We start from the raw sequence: 5,140 nt of genomic DNA on the forward strand, positions 1-5,140 counted from the left end.
GCTCTCTCTGCCCTTCTCCCACCCATCCCTATCACTGCTTGCCCAGGAGTCTCCAGCTCAGTAACAGCAGTTCCACTGTTTCTGATGCTCCAGCCAGGCCCTAAGGGCCCTCCCTGGCATCTCCCTATCTCATCCTCCATATTCTGTCCATCACAAAGTCTATGCTTCCACCTGTGAAATAGACCCAACATTCATACTTCACCTTGTGTATTTTGCCACTATCCTGGTCCAGCCTCACCAATCCCTGCCTGGGCCTCCTAGCTCTCTGCTTCCATTTCTCCAGCCCACAAGTCCATTCTAGGCAGGGCAGAATAATGGTCTTTTTTCTTTTTTTTCCAGACAGAGTCTTACTCTGTTATGCAGGTTGGAGTGCAGTGGTGTGATCTCAGCTCACTGCAGCCTCCACCTCCCTGGTTCAAGAGATTCTCTTGTCTCAGCCTCCCGAGTAGCTGAGATTACAGGTGCATGCCACTACACCTAGCTAATTTTTGTAATTTTAGTAGAGACGGAGTTTCGCCATGTTGGCCAGGCTGGTTTCAAACTCCTGACCTCAAGTGATCTGCCTGCCTCGGCCTCCCAAAGTGCTGGGATTGCAGATGTGAACCACTGCACCCAGCCTACAATAGTCTTTTAAAAGTTAATCACATAATGGGATTCCCCTGCTTAAAACTCTTTAACATTTGATGTTATTATGAAATTATTATTCTTTAAGATGTGATCTTGTATTTTGGTTATTCCCCCTCCCCTCCGAAAGGGAGTTCTTCTCATTTAGAGGTACATATCATAATATTTATATAAGAAATTATGTGGACCAGGCAAGGTGGCTCATGCCTGTAATCTCAGCACTTTTGAGAGGCCAAGGTGGACGGATTACCTGAGGTCAGGAGTTTGAGATCAGCCTGGTCAACATGGTGAAACTTCATCTCTACTGAAAAACATGAAAATTAGCCCGGCATGGTGGCGGGCACCTGTAATCCCAGCTACTCAGGAGGCTGAGGCAGGGAGAATTGCTTGAACCCGGGAGGCAGAGGTTGCAGTGAGCCGAGATTGCATCACTGCACTCCAGCCTGGGCAACAGAGCGAGACTCCGTCTCAAAAAACAAACAAACAAACAAACAAAAAAAAGATGTATTGGATTTTCTTCAAAATAACACCAGGTGGGTCAGGGCAGTAAGAAATTGGTCATGTTGAAGTGAGTACAGAGGGCTTCACTGGACTACTCTACGTTTGCATGTTTGAAAAATTTTATAATGAAAAAGTTTAAAAAATGGCAAAGATTCTGCATTTCTCATATGACTAAGGCAAACAAACATCCTTACTGTGGCTGCCAGTTCCTGCCGGAGGCTGCCCTGCCGGCACCTCTGGCCTTATCTCTTGCTATTCCCACCTGACTTCCGAGGCTCCACCACGCAGCCGTCTCTGTGGGCTCCTTTCCATTCCCACCGATGCCAGGCTCCGACCTGCCTGGGGGCATCTCCTCTGTCATCCCCACGGTGTGGGGCAAAGCCTCCTTTCTCCAATCTGGCTCCTTCCTGCTAACCTCAGGTTTCAACTTAAAATCAGTCTTTCAGAAATGCCCTTTCCAATGCCCTGATTTAAATGTAACTAAAGTTTACTTTCTCACTGCACCCTTTAATTTTTCATTTTTGTGCTTACCACAATTTTGGTTTGTGTTCCCCGTGAGGGAAGTTCCACGAGGGCAAAGTTCACGGCTATTTTGTTCAGTGGTGCATACGTCAAGCCCAGCACAGTGTTGCAAATGAAGTGAGATGGCAGCCACACCCTTGGTCCCCCTCTGAGGAAACTGCCCTAAGCAGTTAAAACAATAATTAAAATGAAAAAAAAAAAAAAAGGGACGAGGAATGCAAGAAACCGTGGATCCACTCTGCCAGATCAACAAATGTTAAGCATCTTTTCTTTCCCTTTTTTTTTTTTTTGTTTGTTTGTTTTGAGATGGCGTCTTGCTCTATTGCCAGGCTGGATTGCAATGGCGCGATCTCAGCTCACTGCAACCTCCACCTCAGGTTCAAGCTATTCTCCTGCCTCAGCCTCCTGAGTAGCTGGGATTACAGGCATGTGCCACCATGCCCGAATAGTTTTTGTGTTTTTAGTATAGATGGGGTTTCGCCATGTTGGTCTGGCTGGTCTTGAACTCCTGACCTCAGGTGATTCGCCCGCCTCGGCCTCCCAAAGTGCTGGGATTACACATCTGAGCCACTGTGCCTGGCCCCTTTTCATATTTTTTTGATGATCATTCTCTCTTTCATTAAGGAATATAACTTTAGAGGAAACATAGTCTTCCATGCTTTCCTCCCCAGACCCATCCTCTTTCCTTCCCCCTGAGTAACGACCGTCATGAGTTTGGTGTGTTTTCAGTTCATATTTTTAATATTTTTATAACAAACGTGCGTATCCATAAACAATATATGGTATGGTTTTACGTGCTTTTAAAGAATATGTAAACAGCATTCTGTGCTACATAATGTTGTACAACTAATGTTTTCCACTCAGTGTTGTCATATATATGTGTGGATGCATATATATTATAAATTAGTTCATCCATTGTAACTGTTATATTGCAATCCACTGTAGGAATACATCGCAATTGATTTATTCATCCCCTTAATGAGGTACATCTGGCTTATCTCCAGTTTTATCTCCGACAAAAAGGCTGGAAAGAATGTACTTGAATGTGCGTCCCCTCTGTTCGTGTCTCTCTGACCCATTAAACTGGCCAAAGCAAATGAGAGGGAACCGGCCAGGTGGCGAGGCAATAGGACTTTTCATATGCTGCTGATGGTGGGAGTGACAATTGACATAATCGTTTTGGAGAGCAATTTGGCAGTATCTAGTTAAGGTGAAAATGCTCAACCCTGTGATCCAGCAATTCTACCTCTGTCATAAATCCTTGTCACCAAAGGTAAATTACGTATTTATTTTCTACTCAACGGAAAGCATAAAATATATAACATTCCTTTATGACTTCAAGTTTATAATGCAGTTTTACCTGTATTACCTAATTTGACATTCACAAGCCTAGAAGTAGTGTCAGCCTCTTGTTATAAACATGGGTACTGAGGCCAAAGATAAGGTCACAGAACTGTAGTTTGGTGCTGGGCTCAAATCCGAGTCGTTTGACTTTTTGTCCAGGGCCTTTTCCATGACCGTGGGCTGCCTTGCCATGTTTTCATGCTGCAAAGAACATCAACGAGCTCTGGGCACTTTGGTGTAGATGCTGCTAGGACCTCGACCAGATACACAGTCCTTGGCGGGAGCTTGTGCCCGTCCCCCGGGGGCTGTAAACGTTGGTGGCTGACGGGTCACAGCTGCCTTTCCTCAGAGAATTGCCCGTGGCCACTAGAGTGGCCTCAGCTGGAGGTGCCTGGAAACTTCCCTCAGCCCTGCATGGCAGGGGGTGCCTTAGCCAATGACAGACTGATGCAGGTGTACAAGGCTGGACTTATTGTCTCAACGGGGGATGACTTTGTGGTACCATTCATGCTCCGGAGCTCACTATGGGCTGCGGCAGGATGTCCGCAGAGCACGCATCTTTGCCTTGCTGCTTCTCCTGCCTTATTCTGTGTTCCTCATGTCCTCCCGTCTTCCTCCTGGGGGCATTCCTTTAAGAACTCTCCTGCACCAGAATTCTCATCTCAGGCTCTGCTTTGAGGGCGATGGCTCTTTATCTTTCTCATGGATAAGAATCACCATCTAGGTGTGGTGGCTCACACCTGTAATCCCAGCACTTTGGGAGGCCGAGGTGGGAGAACTGCTTGAGCCCAGGAATTTGAGGCAAGCCTGGGCAACATAGGGAGACCTTATTTCTACAAAAAATAAAACAAAGAAAATTTCCAGGCGTGGTGGCATGTGTCTGTTGTCCCTGCTACTTTGGGGGTTAAGGCGGGAGGATCACTTGAGACTGGGAAGTCAAGGCTGCAGTGACCCATGCTTGGGCAACTGCACTCCAGTCTGGACAACAGAGCAAGACCCTGTCTCATAAACGAAAGAAAAGAAACACCAATAGGGTTTGTTAAAGCACACATTGCTGGGCTTCCCCTCCGCTGCCTGTTTCCGTGGATCTAAGAAAGGGCCCATAATTTGCATTTCCAGCAAGTTGATGCTGATGATGCTCATCCAGGGACCACACTTTGAGAACCACTGTTCTAAGGACCCTGACAGAAGACAGTTGGTGCCAGGAGAAGCAAATCCTAAGAATGGGAGTCTGGAATGGGATAACCTGCTGGCAATGAGAAACTCCACATTGGTGATAGAGGGAGAAATGATAGTTCCTGGCATGTGGTAGCAATACAATTTCTGTGACAGCTTACAGTTGGAAGGGGATGTACTGGCTTTTGCAGTATTTCTGGCATTGGAGCATTATAGCAGAGACAGTAATTATGAGGATTATGGAATTGACAGGCTGTTTCTGAGAGACACTGGTGCAGCAAAGAAAGAAATGGTGGGCCCAAGTTTATTAATCACCAATTCAGAGCAAAGTGTGAAAGTCAGAGGATCTCTTTGGCAGTGAGGTCCTTATCTCCTGGAGCTGTACGATGGTGCCAAAGTGATACTCATTCGTTAGAAACCGTGCTTTCAGTGCCCATGCAACCATTCTGTTTTTCACTTTCAGTGCAGTATTCAACACATTACATGAGATATTACATACTTTATTATAAAATAGGCTTTGTGTTGATGATTTTGCTTCACTGTAGGCTAACATCAGTGTTCTGAGCACATTTAAGGTAGGCTAGGGGTGTTTGGTAGGTTAGGTGCAATAAATGCATTTCCTACTTACAGTATTTTCAACCTAAGATTGAAGCGTACAGATTTATCAAGATGTAGCCCCATCATAAGGTGAGGAACATCGGTACACTTAAAAGTAATTTGGGCCAGGCACGGTGGCTCACACCTGTAATCCTAGCACTTTGGAAGGCCGAGGCGGGAAGATCACGAGGTCAGGAGATCGAGAGCATCCTGGCTAACATGGTGAAACCCCATTTCTACTAAAAATACAAAAAATTAGCCAGGTGTGGTAGCACACACCTGTAGTCCCAGCTACTCGGGAAGCTGAGGCGGGAGAATCGCTTGAACCTGGGAGGCAAAGGTTGCACCCAATCTCCTGCTTCAGCAAGTGGAAGTC

This window comes from Mandrillus leucophaeus, unplaced genomic scaffold (assembly GCF_000951045.1).
Source record: "Mandrillus leucophaeus isolate KB7577 unplaced genomic scaffold, Mleu.le_1.0 Scaffold1, whole genome shotgun sequence".
Classification (NCBI taxonomy): Eukaryota; Metazoa; Chordata; class Mammalia; order Primates; family Cercopithecidae; genus Mandrillus; species Mandrillus leucophaeus.